This window comes from Eptatretus burgeri, chromosome 2 (genome assembly GCF_056783735.1).
Source record: "Eptatretus burgeri isolate ZD-2024b chromosome 2, Ebu_testis_v1, whole genome shotgun sequence".
Classification (NCBI taxonomy): Eukaryota; Metazoa; Chordata; class Myxini; order Myxiniformes; family Myxinidae; genus Eptatretus; species Eptatretus burgeri.
In genome coordinates, this window is record NC_140962.1 from 90,567,274 (window position 1) to 90,586,127 (window position 18,854).

General features: G+C 48.3%; 2 protein-coding genes across 4 annotated transcripts in view; one reads left to right on the forward strand and one right to left on the reverse strand.

Moving 5' to 3' along the window:
* LOC147032543 (centrosomal protein of 83 kDa-like) overlaps positions 1 to 18,854 on the forward strand; it is a 120,910-nt gene that overhangs the window by 40,461 nt on the left and 61,595 nt on the right. The window lies entirely within an intron of this gene.
* NAA10 (N-alpha-acetyltransferase 10, NatA catalytic subunit) overlaps positions 17,273 to 18,854 on the reverse strand; it is a 164,178-nt gene continuing 162,596 nt past the window's right edge. Inside the window, exon 10 of the mRNA XM_085870279.1 lies at positions 17,273 to 17,919. The gene's annotated coding sequence lies outside the window, so the exon portion shown is untranslated. The remainder of the gene's footprint in view (positions 17,920 to 18,854) is intronic.

Consider the following 18,854-nt stretch of genomic DNA (forward strand, 5'->3'; position numbering starts at 1 on the left):
GAGGGCCGAGGAAGGACTTTGCACGACGGAGGATTCCCAGTCGGCGACTGGCTTTTGAGGCAAGGTTGGAAATGTGACTTTCCCAGGAAAGGTCATGGCAGATAGTGAGACCCAGAAGCTTGAAAGAAAAGACTTCTTCCAGAGGATTGTTGAGAAAGTGGATGGGGGGGTTTTGTAAACGGTCCTTTCGAAGAGACATAGTGAGAGTGTGAGATTTGTCTGGATTGAAAGACATGTTCCACGTGTTGGACCAGTTTGTGATTTTATCCAGATCTGCAGTGAGCGAAGAAGCTGCTGCTTGCCGGTCTGAGGGATGACAGATGGTACGGCAGAGGGTGGAGTCATCGGCAAAGAGAAATAGAGGATTTTCCAGAGAGTCCGAGAGATCATTGATGAAAACCAGAAAAAGAACAGGGCCCAGAACGCTACCTTGAGGAACTCCAGCCTGCACAGGAAGAGGGGATGAAAGAACTCCATTTAGGGCCACACGTTGACTGCGACAGGAGAGGAAGTCTGCGAGCCATGAGTGGAGATGGCCTTGAATACCATGGGAAGAGAGTTTGGTGAGTAGGGCAGGGTGCCAGACTGTGTCAAAAGCACGTGATATGTCCAGGGATACGGCTCGGATTTCCTGACTGGCATTGAGGACCTCCATCCAATGATGGGAGAGCAGTAGCAGCATATCTAGGGTAGAGTGACCTGGTCTGAAACCAAATTGATGATTGGAAATCAAGCCATTGGAGAAGAGGAAGGATTTCATGTCTGAAGCGATGATGGATTCCATAACCTTGCTGATGATTGGGAGAAGGCTGATTGGTCTATAGTTACAGGGATCTGTTTTTGCACCTTTTTTATGCAGGGCAGTGATGTTAGCAGATTTCCAAGCAGATGGCAGATGACCTTGGGAAAATGAGAGGGTGAATAGAACAGAGAGAGGGTGAGCAAGAGCAGAAGAGCAGGCTTTGAGGACACGTGGGCTGATGCCGTCTGGACCGGTTGCAGAATCTGACTCGAGGTTTGAAAGCAAGCTCTCCACCTTGTCAGGAGAAAAGGATACAGAGTCCAGGGACAGTTGGGTGCGACTGGGTAAAGTGGGTAGAGATAGTGATGGGTTTGGGACACAAGATTTAGCTGCAAACACCGAGTTTAGACATTCAGCTTTATCACGTGTGGAATCAGCAGTGCGGCCATTTGAGGTAAGGGAGGGGATGGAGGGGGAACATACACCAGAAACAGATTTGATTAAACGCCACCAGGATTTTGAGGAGGGAGAGAGGTTTGAGAGTTCAGACTTGAGATGAGAAAGATGTTGTTTTCTGGCTCTCCTGAGGGTAGCTACACACTTGTTCCGAGCTTTGTGGAAAGAACTGAGATTGCCCTCAGTTGGGTTTGCTTTCCATGAGGCAAAGGCAAGTTGTTTCAGGACAACTGCCTCGCCACAAGCTTCAGTAAACCAAGGGCGGGAGGAAGGGTAAGACAACTGAACACGAGAGGGGATAAATCTGTGCATGAGGGAGAGCAAGTTTCTTTGAAAGAATTCCCAGGATGAGTTGATGTTTGAGAAAGTAGTGATAGGAGACCAGTCTGTAAGTTTGATGGCTGCTCGGAGACCCTGCCAGTCGGCTTGAGTGAAATGCCAGACTCGACGGCGGTGAGGTGGTTCTCTGATGACAGCCAGAGAGATGTCCACTTTAACAAGGACGTGGTCAGAAGAACCAAGTCTTTCTGTTATTAAGGCATTGAAAAAAACGATAACATTGCACATCCCAATCGGCTTTCCTTTCAATTTCTCCTACCTCGATAAATAAATCACCATTTTTGCTGTGGCTACTAAGAACAAGAATAATGAGTTTACTTCTTCTTTCCATACGAAAATAAATGATCTTAGAGACAAGGTAATTTGTGACTTTTTTTGCTAGGTGGTTCAGCCATTGAAATAATGGCACAAGCCTTGTACAGTCAACATATGCATGGAACAAATCCTCTGTACAAATGTAGAAAGGGCAGCACCCGGATATGGTAGAAAAATGACAACTTATTCTAAGGAATGACCCAATGTGTTAATTGCCACTGTAAATCTCCAGTCCTTTTAGCAACCAGCTTACTTGAGAATGAGTTCCATATAGGCTCAGGTGGGAGTCCTTCTGGCATTAGTCTTTTCCTCCTGGCCACTCCATTTAATGGAGAGACCTAGAGTAAGACTCAAGTCGACAGTCTGTATTGGTCCTTCCTGTTGTATTTCTGAAAAATATTTTTCCTGAGCTCATGGGGGGTAAATCTCTGTGACTCGGTTGTACAATTAACCCAGGAAACCCCAAGTCATTTGTTGTCACAAACCTTTCTTGAGTCCATTTTAGTTCAAGTTGAGAACTTTTTTTTTCACAATTTCTCTTAGGATTTTTCGGATCATCCTATTTGACCTTATTCTTGTCGTATCTGTTATCTCCGGCACTGTTTTCCACCACAACCCGGAACCGTAGCGGAGGTGTAGTATTTTGATTATGCCTGCTGCAATAAAGTATTGATAAAGGTCACGGCTTCGAGGACTTGCAGGAAACAAAGGGTTGTAAAATAGGGGTTCTTCCACAAACATGTTTGTAGCATAAGTTTCCTGGTGGCGACTAACCGAAGGGCTCTGCCAAGCATTCAGAAGACTCTGATAAAATGTTATAAGATGAGATATATCGACATGCTGGAGTTTGATCAAGAAGAGTTCAAGGCTGTAACCGAGCCCACTTGCTTGCTGCAAGATGTGACGGGCCAGAAGTTGGCGAGGCAGCTGTTCCTCGTGCATCAACATCTGAGATGGGCACAGCCGAAAAGCCATTATGCAGCTTTTTTTTGTCGACAAGTCCTTGGCCACCTTCAGCCAAAGGACGGCATGTAACATTTGGCTGTGACCAATGAAACCCACCCCAGAAAAATACAACCAGTTGCCTTTGAACAGCCTTCAGTAGCACTTCCGGTGGTTGGAGGCAGATAAACGTGTGCCACAAAGATGAGGCAACCAAATTATTTACAACGAGAACCCGAGCTCTGCAGGAAAGGTGGGGTAGGGCTCTCTTCCATAGTCCTAATCTTTTTTTTTATCACGTTCAACCATCCCATCCCAATTTTTAAGGACATAGGAGTGGGACATATTTAAGGACCTATTTAAGGACATTCTCCCAGGAGCATCCCTAGATATTTGACTCCATCTTCCACCCATTTTAACTTTGAAGGCAAATGCACCGGTGGTACTAACCGTGTCCCAAGCAGATTGTTTTTAAGACTGGGAACCCATAAGGCTTTACTCTTATTCCATTTACAGTTCAACGAAGATGCCAAGCAAAAGAGATTTAAACACTTAACAAATGCAGAGATATTCTCATTCTTAATGACCACAGCGACATCATCTGCATAAGCTGATACAACTATTGAAGGAATCCCGGTGGATACAGTTACCCCTGAAATATTTCACCTGAATAGAATTAGAAGTGATTCTAAAACCAAGGAGAATAATATTCCAGAAACCGGGCACCCTTGCCTCACCCCATTCTGTACCTGTATAGGAGAGACGAGCTCATTATCTATATATTACTAAAACTCTCATCTTGTGTGTGTGTGTGTGTGTGTGTGTGTGTGTGTGTGTGTGTGTGTGTGTGTGTGTGTGTGTGTGTGTGTGTGTGTGTGTGTGTGTGTGTGTGTGTGTGTGTGTCTGTGTATATATATATATATATATATATATATATATATATATATATATATATATATATATATATATATATATATATATATATATATAGCCTGGTGTTGGCGCAGTGGTTAGGGCAGCGGCTTGGGATCCAAAAGGTCCTGAGTTCAATCCCCGTTGAGCCACTGAATTAATACACCAGGGGGTTCACTCAGCCTGTCATCCTTCCGAGGTCGGCGAAATGAGTACCAGTGTACTGGGCCGGTGTATACCCCGGTTAAAATAGGTGTACCATATCCCTGTGTCGTAAGAGGCGACTAGGGTTGCGTCAGGAAGGGCATGTGGCATAAAACATGTGCCAAATCACTATGCGGATCATACGGATGATCCGCTGTGGCAACCCCGAACGGGACCAGCCGAAAGAAGAAGATATATATATATATATATATATATATATATATATATATATATATATATATATATATATATATATATATATATATATATATATATATATATATATATACAGTCATGTGCTGCTTATGCTTCAGTCACATTCGGCTCGGCGGCCGTAGGGTCTAAAAAAATCTATGGCCACTAGCAATTATAGGGCAGCGCAGTATTTCCGCGGTCACACAATGTAGCAGTCACATATGTTTGTATTTTTCGGGTAGCCACACAGGGTATTTCGAAATTGTGGAGACAGAAAACGTGGGGGTGCTTACGGTCTTTGATTTGATGTCGCACGGTGACCTTAGAGCGTCCCTGCGGCGGCCATAGAATTTTTGAGGCAGACTCAAGGTGCCCGCAAGGCGACCGCAGGGGGGCCCTAAGGCGAACGTACGGACGGTGACGAGTGGGTATATATATACCAGTTCTTTTTCATATGTATATCATATATCATATCTGTCATATAGATTGTGGACCAGGTTATATACAGATGGTTGATCGCTTCTTTGGAGGCATGGTGATGTGTCTGGTCTGAGCTGCTGGTGAAATGTGATGTGTGTGGCAAACACTTATACTCCGATCTCTAGCGGTAGCGCACGTTCGACGCAGACTGCCACGGAGGGCGTACGTAGGACGCATGGCGGGCGCAGGGGAACCGTGCATTGCCCGCAAGTAGTCACACAGACCGCAAGGCCACCGTATGGTGAACACGGGGACACCTTAGGACTACCCTACGGCGACTGTGGAAATAGTGCGGCCGCCGTAATTTTTTGGGGGTTGGCAAAATTCATTTTTCATTGATAAGAGCCTACGGCAGCCGCAAAAATAACGCAAGCCCACCGTACGACGTGGAACACATCTACGTCATGGCTACGGCTTGTCGAATTGCTACGGCCAACCTTTTACAGGCCAACCAAGCTGTAAAAGATAGCCATTGGGCCACCCTGAGGCCACCTCAGAAACTCTGCGGCCGCCGCACGTTTCTGTCAATTCTGGGGGGGGGGGGGTATGGCCGCCGTATCCTAGCCGTAGAGCAAATGTGACTCATGCTTTAACGACGGAGATACATTCTGAGAAATGCGTCGTTAAAGAGCAGGTTGCGGGTCACTAAACATGTTCTGAAAATTTATCAATATGATTATATGTGCATTAAATAGTTCGATACAAATTATTGTGGTTGCCTAACTATTGGGAAAATTAATGAAATTTAACTCCGAAGTTGTTATTTCTCGAGGCTGTTGAAAAAAAACCAGCTGCGTGCCATATATAGATGTTGGCGTCACGTTCTCCAAAACAAAGCGGATGCTCACTCGCTCATTGAAGACGTGTCCAGTTCAGCGAGCCGTTCTTTCACTTTTTTGAGCTTGCAACTGTCTATATTATTCTTTTTTATTTTGAATTATTGTAGAACAAAGTTATTTGGATATTTGTACATCATGCCTCGTACGTGTGTCGTCATGTTTTGCGAAAATGGCTGGAAAATGGGTAATCGCTCCCACCGATTCCCGAAGGAATCAAACATTAGCCGGCAGTGGATAAGATTTGTACAAACAAAACGGGTGAATTTTCCCCCCAAAGAAAATGGATAAAGAGGACCCTTTGGATAGACTTGTCATTTGTGGTGACCATTTCACAGCCAAGGATTACGAAGGCATAAACACATCTGATCACCATTCTGTGAATATGAGTTGTTGGTTGACAAGTTCTCCAGATACTGCTCTGTCACAGAATCAATTGTTGAGTTTAAGTGAGAAAAACCTTGAAATGTATTCTTAAAGAGTACATGGAAAAACACATAAATAAACTTTCTGAAAAACACAAGAATGAAAAAAATTCTCAACAAGTCAACTTATTGTTGATTAAATTACTTTTGTAACAGCATCAGCAAATTGGGCTATTTCAATTCAATTGTAAAAAATTGATCAATTTTCCGCTTTTTTTTCTAAATTTGGTAGAATATTTCCCAATGAGGCTTAATATGTTTTAGTATTTATATGCCACAACAGTCTCTTGAAAGTTGGGGTTTGTTCTCACTGTTCACTTTCGCTGGGGTCAAGCTCAGCTGTCAGAAAGACTTCAACGCCAATGCTCCGGTGTATAATATTGTTGTGGTTACCAGATTCGCAAACCACCATTCAGGTCCCTTAGGTGAGGTATCTCGGTAAGTGCATGTGTAGTTAGGCCCAAACCCGTTGTCTAGTGGGAATACATGTCATTTATGCGAGCTGCGACTCTTCAGGATAGCCGTTTTTCTTTTACTATCTTTATTTTGGACCAATCGCCATCACCACAACCACAACATCAACCACCAACCACAACACCGCTTCACCACAACCGCCACGACCTTTACTGTCACAACTCGCCACCATCGCATCACCGTCATCTCGCGCCACTCATGGGCACCGATGCTGGACTCGTGTAGGGCGCACGTTGAACAGCGTGTACAAAATCACGGATTTTCTGCTTCAAAAACGGATCAAAAACGACACACGCCCACTTTTTGCCGTCCAATCGGTGAGCGAGGGGCGAATTGGCCCCGCCCCCAGGGCGATCGATATATGCAAATTTGTGGATCAAAAAGCCTTCACGCCCACTTTTTCTCGGGCCAATGGGGAGCGAGGTGAAAGGTCAAAGGGAGGGGGTCAAAGGCGAAGTTACGGGGGGATAAAAGGACGGTGTTCGTCAGTCAGAGGAGAGTCGCAAACAAGAACGGGTCGGAGAGTCAAGAAGAGGAGAGTCGGAAGCAGAGGGTCAAGACTTCGCGGGCGGTGGAGCTGCTCGTCGTGTGCGTGGGAGTCGGAACGGAGGGGACGGAGCGGTGGAAAGGCGGCGACACCAGACGAGGGGGTGCTCGCGTCGTGCCAGGAGCTGCACGCCCGAGGGAGGCCGGCAGCGCGACCTGGCCGAGGTGGAGACGCACACCAGGGATAATAAAGATCCTCTATACCCCGAGCATCAGCAACCCCCTCCTGTTTCCCCCCGCGCTGAGATAGTGCGACCAAGGGGGCCCCGTTCCCACCCCCAGCCAGGCACTGTCCACGAGGCCCGCGGGTTGCGGGGCCATCGCCGCTCCGCGTCTCATCACCAGACGGGTAGGCCCGACCCGGTCTCGGCCTCAGGCCTGCCCCATTCTTGGGGGATTTCTTTTCCTTGGTTTTGGGTATGTGTTGTCGGCGCCGTCTGTGAAGTAGAATTGTATAAGTGTTGCCGTGTGCTCGGTAGTCGGTATTAGCTCTGCACTGTGTTTTCACTTTTATGTTTGCTTTTTGTGTAAATGGAATTGTGTTTTCTTTTTTTGTGTGCATTTGGTGGAATTGTATTTGTGTGCTTCCCGTGTGCCGCGAATAAATGTGCTTTATTGTTGAACTGTTTCCCGCTTCGCTTCGTCTTTTCCCCCATTGAACCCTCATCTTGCTTCACGTAAAGGGTTGGTAGTGGGCTGAATACGCCCGATAATTAATCGAACCGTCGAGGTCGACGATAACACCGCTCGGTTATTCTGATAGTACGGAACGGGTCGCTTAAGTGGCCCGTGTCCGAAGTCGACCTGCGGCGAGGTGCGATCGCCCGGTCTACCCTCCGCGTGGGTACTTAGGTAGTTCGAATTTGGCGAGCAACCCTATCCCACGCGGGGGCTGATTGGCTCGATCGCGGTGAGACCGAAAGGTCCACCGTGACTGGTTCCCGGCGTTAGTCCGAGAGGGTCACGACTGGATTGTCCGTCCGGTGGGCGACGTGCCGCGATTCGAGTTACGTGGCCGTCGCACGCCGGCGGGCGCGAAGACCGCAACACTGGTGTCAGGTCGTGCGATACAAATTCATCGCCCTCCTCGCGGCACTGGTATCGGAGAACAGGAAAACGGGCTGTCCTGTCTCCGGCTAAATTCACGGGAATCGGTCCAGGGGTGAGAGAAGCGACCCCCGATTCCCTCCAAATTACGAGCGAGCAAATTAACCCTTCACGAGAAGCAAGATGGCGTCTCAAGGCGAGCGGGAGCCGGGGGTATTAGAAATGGATGTAGAATGTGTAGGATCCATGGTCCAGGATGGAATCCCCGAGCAGGAAATGTTGATTGTGCAGGAACACGGACTCGCCCAACTGAACCCAGGGCCCGAGGTGGGTGCGGCAGCGGCCGCGGTGTATGACACCTCCCCCCCCCCTCTCCACCAAGACCCTTCCCCAACCCTTGCCGAAACGGCTCAGCTGAGTGCATCCAACATGGCGCAGCTATGCGCCATGCTGGCGGCAATGAACAAACAAATGAATGAAGTGAAAACGACGATGGATGCGAATACACAACAAATGAACAAAAAGATGGATACAAATACAAATGAAGTGAAAACGACGATGGATGCGAATACACAGCAAATGAGAAAAGAAATGAAAGAACTACGGGGTGAGACGCAGAACATGGGCCGATGCCTGCAGGCGGGCATGAAGGCCGTGACCAGGGAGCTGGGAATGGCGACTCCACGTGTGGGAGCAAACGAGCTGGGTGGGGGTGCAACGGCTGACAGGCCCGCGCGGTGGAGGCGGGTGAAAAAATAATTCGTGGAACGTGTTGGGCGAGGGTCGTGACGATGACCGAAAGGGAAAAATTAAATGGGGAGACCAAAACGTGTGAGACGAGACACGAGGTGACGACAACAGAAATAATAGTTGAGACAAGGGAGGTAAAGGGTGAAGAGTTGGCAGAGACACGGGAGATGGGAACGATAGAGGGAAGACTACACGATGAAGACGGGGTAAGTGACGCGCACGCACACACGGAGGTAGTGGAGGACAATGGGGGGGAGCTCGCGGAGCGTGTAGGGACCCGGTGCGAGCAGCGGGATGGCCTCCTCCAGGAACGAGGGGAGGGAGTATGCCCCCTTGAGGCGAGTCACGACCAGGTGAGTTCGGTCGTGCTTTGCGAGGTTGAGGGGACGAGTGCTGTGGACGGGTGCACGGAGAGCTTGGGGGGTATAGAGGCCCCGGAGACCCTTGTGGGGACACAAATCCCCAGTGTGGTTGTCCCTGTGTGTGTGGTGCAAGGTGTGAGTGCGGCACCGTGTGTGGAAGCGACCCCGTGTGTGAGTGGTGTGGTGGCGATGGTGCCAGAGTGCGTGCTTCCCAGCACGCCGTGTGTGGATGAGGCACGGTGTGTGGATGAGGCACAGCGGTTGAGTGCCCTCGCGTGTGTGGGTGAGGCACCGCGGGTGAGTGCCCCCGCGCGAGTGAATGGAGCACCACGTGTGAGTAGTATGGTTTGTGTGAGTAGTGAGGCACGCGTGAGTGAACGGCCGTGTGCAAGGTCGCTGTGTGCAAAGGAGACCGTGTGTGTGAGAGAGCGGTATGAGAGGGAGATGTCGGTTGGTATGCGGGAGCACGCAGCCGCGTCTCCCGGTGTGAGTTTGATGGAGTGGACTGTGTGCGTCGTAACACGCAGGTATGCGTGTGTGGAATGGAGACGGAGACTGCGACAGAGGAGAGAGAGCCGAGTAGCGGCTGTAGTTGTTTCGAGGACCGTGCCGGGTTCACCCAGCAGTGAGCACGCGGTTCGTGCTGTGCAACGCACGAGACCACCACGTGCTCGCTTGCGAGAGTGAAGTCCCGGTCCGGAAACGCACGCGGTGGATTTGCCGATCCCGCGGACGGACAAAGTTTAGGCAGGTAAACGGATTTGGACCGGACGGGTTCTCCACGCGATCGTGTGTGTTAAGCTCCAACGGGCAAAGCACATGTGTTCGCGTGGGGAACCCCTCGAGACGTGTGGCTTGTGTTTTTTTTTTTATGCGCACGGTGACGTCATGGCTGCACGTGGGGTTGGAATCCGGCAGGAGGGGTATCTCTGCCGGATGGTCCCGTCCAAGGAGGGACGAGGAACACGTGCAGCTGCATGACGTCACGGGCAGGTGCAAAGTGCGCGAGCTCTGAGTTGCCGCGCAGGTGCTGGGCATGAAAAAAAAAAAAAGGGAAAAACAAGCCTCACTTTCGGGTGTACAGGATTCCTGGGCAAGGGGTGAAAGACCCCCTTACCCTGGGCACAGGATGAAAACTAGTTAGGGGGAAGGGTTAGCTTAGTTAGACCGACTCCATGGGGCAGGGGTAAGTCCTCATGGAGTCCGTGGAATGGATTAGTTAGAGGGATTGTAGCCAGATTTAGGTTGGGAAATAAAATGATTTATTTGGAGACCGTGACAGACTGGTGAATGTGTAGAGGGGACGTAGCTTAGCTACGTAGTGTTAAAAGGAACGTGCTATAGTTTAAGGGACGACGTGGGAGCACGAGTTAGTTCGGGGATGTAGTTAGAAGGATGGCAGAGTTCAGCGGTGAGTGTGTTGAAGAGTTGTTGGTGAGTGAAGTGGAAGCATGTGCTTGGTGAGTGAGTGAGGCCAGCGGGTCTGTGTGTATGGAGCGAATGGGGAATGCATGGTGCGATGAGTGATTGGGGGGAGGAGTGACTCCCGCCCAAGGGACCCCCGGGGTCAGTGTAGAGTGAGTTAGCTGGGTTAGTCAAATTGAAAAATGGAGGTCGTTTTGCTGTTGGTGGGAAAGTAGGCTCGAGACCCATTTGGAGGGGTGCAGGAGCCCTGTTGACGGGCTTGGGAGCGTGGCTGCGAAAGGTGAGTATCGCTGAGTGGGTACCCCGGGCACCAGGCTAGTCGGCCGCGGTAGGCCATGGGCCCATGGGGGGCCGGGATAGAGTAGTGGGCACGGGTGCGCCTGCTCGGTGCGCGGGCCGCGGGCGCCATTAGCCGCGTGGGCAGTGTTGTGGGCACGGGTGACCCTCGGAAAGGGGCCCGGGAGGCCGGCCTGCCACGTGTGCGTTTCAGGGGAGGTGCCATGGGGGGCACTCCCCGGTGTTAGGGAGCTGGTAGGCTCGGAGGCAGTGTAGTGCCCGGGGGTGCCATAGCGGGAGAATCGGCAGAGGGTCGTGCCTGCCAAAGGGAGCCACGTGTCCCAGCCAGGAGACCGTGTGAGGGCACGGAGAGAAAATTGGGGGGCGAGGCCCGAAATTGTAAGGACACCAACACAGGCGACGGGAATCTGGGTTGTTAGAACCAATAGTTTAAGCGAGAGGCGCTTGTTGAAAGCCCCGGGGTAGTTTAACAGTTAAATGGTTAGGGTAGATTAGGAGATGTACCCCTCCGCACCATCCATCCCCTCGCTGTCGTTGTGGGCCGCTGGACCCACTTGGTGTTAAGATCGCCGAACTCTGGCGAGGCCATTCTGAGGCTTCGATGGGCCTCGACACAGGGCGTTAGCTCTCCCTTGTTCCCCTCCGGGAAGGGAACGTAGGGGTTGGGAGTAGGCTAGGTGACAGAATAGGTTAGCCGAACAAGGACGATAAAGGGGGTTAGGGGACGATTTATAGTGGGGAAGTAAAAATAAAAACAATAAAAAAATAAGTTGGGGCTAAATTGGGGTTTGACAAATTAAGGGAGTGGGTATGGACAGTGACAGGCAAAGGCGATAGGTGGGAGGGAGACAGGTAGGTAGGTCCGAGCCCGCCTTCCAAGTGGCCAGCACCACCGCACTCCCTCCACCAACCTCCACTGAACGGCAAAGGCTGGCCAACTTCATCGGCTGGCCGTGTTTTGCTGCAAGGCAGAGGCCGGCAAACTTCATCGGCAGTTGTTGTTGTGCTGCAAGGCCTGTACCGGCCAGTTCATCTGCTGGCTGTTTTTCTTCGAGGCCTGTGCCGGCCAGTTCATCTGCCGGCTGTGTTTGCCTGCAACGTTCTTCTTCTGCGGGCTGTGTTTGCCTGCTGCCTTTGCCATGCCATGCCCACTGCCCACGTTCACCAGCCCCGTTCAATTTTTGCTTTGCCCCCCCCCCCCTGTTCATTTCCATGTGCGCCAGGATCCGCAAGGCAACAGTTTGCAAGCTGCAAGAACTGCCCTGTTGGCAGCTACAACACGGGCCTGCAGTGGCAGCCCGTGCACCGTGTTTGTGTCCATGCATCCATTCGTTGTGCTCATTGCGTGTGCCACTTGAGCTGGCACGGAGACTGCGTTTGTGCAGCCCATGCACCGTTGTGGTTCACTGCATTCAGTTCAAACCGTTCATGCATTCATTCGTTGTGCTCATTGCGTGTGCCACTTGAGCTGGCACGGAGACTGCGTTGTGCAGCCCATGCACCGTTGTGGTTCACTGCGTTCAGTTAAAAAGGGAAGGCCTTGGACTGCGTGTGAGCAGCCAGCCACGTTCCCTGTCACCTGCATTGTTTGAGTCAGAGACTGCATGTGGGCAGCCTGGCTCCCTGCTAACTGCTTTCTTTTTGCAGAGTTCGATGATCCTGGGCCATGGTTTAGTGTAAAATTTGTAAGTTAAGGTTAAGATGTACTGTACATATGAGTGCGCCCCCGGCATGTTTGTCTTAGCGCCGGCAATTTTATTTAAGTCGTCCGTGTGAGTGAGTTTGTTTAGATAGTTACGCAGCCCTCAGGTTATTTATTTTGGGGACACGAATACCATGAATGTCGCACTCAGGGATCCGTAGGTAAAATGTACTAGGGGAAAACTACACATGATGGCACACGAAAATTTGACGACTCGGGACGAGTCTGTAAAAAGGGAAGGGGGTAGTGTTGTGGTTACCAGATTCGCAAACCACCATTCAGGTCCCTTAGGTGAGGTATCTCGGTAAGTGCATGTGTAGTTAGGCCCAAACCCGTTGTCTAGTGGGAATACATGTCATTTATGCGAGCTGCGACTCTTCAGGATAGCCGTTTTTCTTTTACTATCTTTATTTTGGACCAATCGCCATCACCACAACCACAACATCAACCACCAACCACAACACCGCTTCACCACAACCGCCACGACCTTTACCGTCACAACTCGCCACCATCGCATCACCGTCATCTCGCGCCACTCATGGGCACCGATGCTGGACTCGTGTAGGGCGCACGTTGAACAGCGTGTACAAAATCACGGATTTTCTGCTTCAAAAACGGATCAAAAACGACACACGCCCACTTTTTGCCGTCCAATCGGTGAGCGAGGGGCGAATTGGCCCCGCCCCCAGGGCGATCGATATATGCAAATTTGTGGATCAAAAAGCCTTCACGCCCACTTTTTCTCGGGCCAATGGGGAGCGAGGTGAAAGGTCAAAGGGAGGGGGTCAAAGGCGAAGTTACGGGGGGATAAAAGGACGGTGTTCGTCAGTCAGAGGAGAGTCGCAAACAAGAACGGGTCGGAGAGTCAAGAAGAGGAGAGTCGGAAGCAGAGGGTCAAGACTTCGCGGGCGGTGGAGCTGCTCGTCGTGTGCGTGGGAGTCGGAACGGAGGGGACGGAGCGGTGGAAAGGCGGCGACACCAGACGGGGGGGTGCTCGCGTCGGTGCCAGGAGCTGCACGCCCGAGGGAGGCCGGCAGCGCGACCTGGCCGAGGTGGAGACGCACACCAGGGATAATAAAGATCCTCTATACCCCGAGCATCAGCAACCCCCTCCTGTTTCCCCCCCCGCGCTGAGATAGTGCGACCAAGGGGGCCCCGTTCCCACCCCCAGCCAGGCACTGTCCACGAGGCCCGCGGGTTGCGGGGCCATCGCCGCTCCGCGTCTCATCACCAGACGGGTAGGCCCGACCCGGTCTCGGCCTCAGGCCTGCCCCATTCTTGGGGGATTTCTTTTCCTTGGTTTTGGGTATGTGTTGTCGGCGCCGTCTGTGAAGTAGAATTGTATAAGTGTTGCCGTGTGCTCGGTAGTCGGTATTAGCTCTGCACTGTGTTTTCACTTTTATGTTTGCTTTTTGTGTAAATGGAATTGTGTTTTCTTTTTTTTGTGTGCATTTGGTGGAATTGTATTTGTGTGCTTCCCGTGTGCCGCGAATAAATGTGCTTTTATTGTTGAACTGTTTCCCGCTTCGCTTCGTCTTTTCCCCCATTGAACCCTCATCTTGCTTCACGTAAAGGGTTGGTAGTGGGCTGAATACGCCCGATAATTAATCGAACCGTCGAGGTCGACGATAACACCGCTCGGTTATTCTGATAGTACGGAACGGGTCGCTTAAGTGGCCCGTGTCCGAAGTCGACCTGCGGCGAGGTGCGATCGCCCGGTCTACCCTCCGCGTGGGTACTTAGGTAGTTCGAATTTGGCGAGCAACCCTATCCCACGCGGGGGCTGATTGGCTCGATCGCGGTGAGACCGAAAGGTCCACCCGTGACTGGTTCCCGGCGTTAGTCCGAGAGGGTCACGACTGGATTGTCCGTCCGGTGGGCGACGTGCCGCGATTCGAGTTACGTGGCCGTCGCACGCCGGCGGGCGCGAAGACCGCAACAATATATTTGGGTCCATTATTGATTCATTCTATTTCTGACTCTTGAGTGACTAGAGGATTAAAAATTATTATATCAAGTCACAGACGAGTCAAACTTTACATTATTTTATGGATCGAACAAGAAAATGAAAATCTACAAACCAATCTGTCTGGTGGAGTCTGTCAGTGTGAACTGCCGAGCAGTCCTGCCGCTTGTATACGAAATAGGCTGTTTTCTGGCACTTGCAAGTGGCTCAAATTTATATGGCTCAGGGCCAGAAACTCCATAGTATAAATTCCCCTCATCCTCCGATTCGTCCTCGGCAATATCAGAATGAAAACACTCGATTTCATCGCCGCTGAAATCACTCTCTGATTCGCATCTCGCCATTGTTCACATGCTGTTTCCGAATGTTCACGAAGTTTTCGGAGAACGTGACATCATAGTATCTTCAGTAAATTCTGGCCTGTTTTTCGATCACTGACAAAAGTTTTGACTTTTACGTTAACTTTAGCATATTCTGAGTTTCAAATGTAAGAAAATAATTCCCCTATGATTATTAATGTGATTACAACCTTCAAATCACGCGAAGTCATCAGCGACCCAAAACCTGCTCTTTAAGCAATTTCGTCATTGTGCAAACATCATAGAATATACTTGCACAAGCCGAGATGGTATAGCCTATTGCTCCTACCATGTTACTGTACTGAATACTATCGACAATTGCAACACAATAGTAAATATTTGCTTATCTAAACATAGAAAAGGTACAGTAAAAATACGCTACAAAAGATTTTTTTTTAAATGGTACACCTGTGTAGGGCACTTACCATGAATGGAGCTTGCAGGACTGGAAGTTGCTCTGGGTGAATCAGTGAGTGAGTGAGTGGTGAGTGAATGTGAAGGCCGAGAACATTACTGTACACTACTGTCGATTTTATAAACACTGTACACTTCGGATACACTAAATTTATTTTAAAATCTTTTTCCTTCTTCAATAATAAGTTAACCTTAGCTTCCTGTAAATTTTTTACTTAATAAACTTTTAATTTTTTTTTAGCTTTTTGACTTTTGTAATAACCGTAACCCTAAAACACAAACACATTGTACAGCTGTACAAATATATATATATATATATATATATATATATATATATATATATATATATATATATATATATATATACTTTTTAAACCTTTTTGTTAAAAACTAAGACGCAAACACACACATTAGCTTAGGCCTATACAGGATCAGGATCATCAATGTCACCTCCATATCTTGTGCCACTGTCCCACAACCAACATAAACGGAAGACGCGTTAATTTTACCTTTGTGCTGTTCATGACGGCCATGTGTGTTGTTAGCGGCTGCTTACGATCTCTCGCATCGATTATAGAAAGGTGAATAAATAACATTTGGATTTTGTAAATACGTAATCATTGCATCGATGTTATAACTTACAAATGAAGAAATGCGCACCTGTCAGTTGTGTGATATATTTTCAGAACAGTGCGAATTTTTTAACAACATAAATAGCTTTACTAAAAATTAATTTGTTTTAATTTCTACTGTAACAACAACAATTTATTCGTGGAATTCTTTAATTCAGAGGCAATTTACTTGCTAGAAGGTAAACGGGTCAAACAGGGCGAAAATAGGGGTGTTTTAGGATGTTAGGTCAACATTGGGTCAGTTTGAACGGTGATTTTCTTTAATCCCGATTTAGCGCGACCCCGCTTTTTTCCCGATGACATTTTATGGACCTCAACGATCGAGTTATAATTGGGCCACACTGTAGTTATTTATTATCATTATCAAGTATTATGTACTGTACATAATTGTATGTGCTATACTGTACTTTTATACGACTGGCAGTACTATGATGGCTACGACATCACCAGGCGATAGGAATTTTTCAGCTCCATTATAATCTTATGGAACCACGGTCGTATATGCGGTCTGTCGTTGACTGAACTGTCGTAATGCGGTGCATGACTGTATATATGTATGTATGTATGTTTCCAAAATACAGCCAAAACAGTAAACACGATAGCGCAAAAATTTTCAGCCCACCTTACTCACCATTCATCTGCAGTGTGCATTATCAAGTTTCGTTCAAATTGGGCAACGAAAAAAAATATTTAAAAATCCATTCCCGATTCAGTCATGTACTCTTCGGGAGTATTTGATCAATGTAAACAACCTCAGCGGTATAGTCCGCTGGAGCTATCTTTTTTATCTTGCCAAAACGAAGTTTTTGCAAGATATGTTAGTCAGCTTGTATGTTTTTTTTTGTCTGTAATCACGTATAAAAAATTCTGCAGAGCACAGTTCTCATTGGAAATTTTTGTAACTTCGCATATCAGAGGCCTATAGAGGTCCCTTTCAGCGCATAAAATTTTGAAGGTCAAGGTCACTTTGTCGCAAATCAGGGGAGTTGACGAAACCCTTATTTTTTTAAGTAATTTTGATCGGATAGTCTTCAAACTTCATGGGAATATAGTTCATGGTCTGGCGCTCAGCTGATTAATTTTTGGTGGCGATTGGCCTTGACCTTCATGGTTAGCGCCTAAGGTCAAACATATTTGACCCCAAGGTCAAATTTTCAAGTTTTAGGAACCATATCGTGTAGTACCTCAAATTGAACACCTCTGAGTCCTTTCTAGATATGTCAAGCTTGAGACATTATGACGTCATTTGGTGACGTTATGAGGCAAACGCAGATTTTTCATGGTTACTCTGTAGAACGATTCTCATCGGAATCTCGCGTAGGCAGAAATTCCTCAAGGAGTCGCTCCTGGTGGATAGCAGCTCTGTTCACCTCAGTGTGACCTTAAAGAAGTCACACGTGGTCACCTTTTGCTAAGATACGGGTCACCCTGCGGGTGACATTGGTTTATTTTTTTTTCTTGAAATGTTTTTTTCCATCAACCGCTGTCACAACGGGAACCCAACAGGTTCACGGGTTGTCTAGTTGATTTTAAAAATACTAAATATGTTGCTGTACAGTAAGGATACATAGGCCCTAAAATTGGTACCAAGACCACATGCTTCCAATACATGATGCAAAAACACATGATCAACACTATCAAATGTCTTTTCTAAGTCAAGAAATATTATCCCAAATTTTTTTTCCATGGTATCACACTCAATCAAATCTCTGATCAAAAAAATATTATCATAAATTGATCTGTTCGGGATACAGTAGTTCTGATCAGAGTGGACGAGATCACCAATTACCATCTTCAACCGACTGGCCAATATTTTTGACAATATTTTATAGTCCATACATAATACCGAGACCGGTCGCCAGTTCTTCATCTGCCGTAAGTCTCCAGTCTTTGGTAGAAGAGACACCACCGCTCTTCTAAAACTTCGAGGCAGTTCTCCATTTACTGAAGATGATTCCAGGACATTCAATAACTCAGGTCCCAAAAAGCCAAGAAAAACTCTGCCGGTAAGCCGTCAATTCCAGGCGCTTTCCTCAAGTTCAATCAGCAAGGGTCTGCGTTAGCTCAGGCAATCTGATAGGTGAGTCCAAGCTCAGGTGCTGGGGTTCAGTGATGGAAGGTAAGTGAGAAGTTAAAGGTTCCATAGTTTGCTCACAAACAGTACGTTTTGCATAAATTTTTGAAAAATAATCTCTAATGCACAACCGTACATCACTGGAGTTAACAACCATGTTTCCTCTTGAGTCTAGCTGAGAAAAAAAATGGTCTTTTGTGATTTTTTTTTTTGTATACCTTGGTCAAGGCTCGTATGAGAGCTAACACACAACTCACAGCAAGGAGGCATGAGACAAGAGGGGCAGGAGTGGAAGGGACAAAACAGTGGGGAACAGACACATTAGGTGAACTGTGGAAGGGAGAGGGATGGGGATGGGACGGGGAACATGGCGAAGAGAAGATGGACATTACAGGGACTTTCAGGAAGGAAAGCAGGGGAATTGAAGGAAGTGGGCTTGGGTGGATTATCGGGGGTAGAAAAGATCGAGGATTTGGATGGGGGAAGATAAGAGGTGGTGGTGAACAGCTGTTTTGAAAGCCTGGAGGGAAGAATGGGAAAGAATAGAGTGAGGAAGTTTATTCCAAAGGCGGGAAAAAAGAGGAATGAAAGAGTGAAGATGAGCAGTGATTCGTGATTTTGGTAGTTTTACCAGAAGGGGGTTGTTGGCGGACCTTGAGCGCCCTGTGGAAATGTGGTGGGGACAAATCGCAGAGAGAGCAGGGGCGGGCAAGGCTGGAGAGGAGTCGGTAGAAGACAGAAAGACCACCGACCAACCTGCGGTGATTGAGTGAGAGGCCCAAAGACTCAGCTTCATAGCCGGAGATGCCGATGATCTTAAATGCCCTGGTTTCGACAGCGTGAAGCCGAGAAAGGTGGGAGGCAGGAGCACCAGCTCCTGTTGACAAAATCTGTGATTTGTTGACAAAATCCATTTGGAAAGCGGATTTGCTGGGAGTATCTAAAACCTTTATTGGTTCA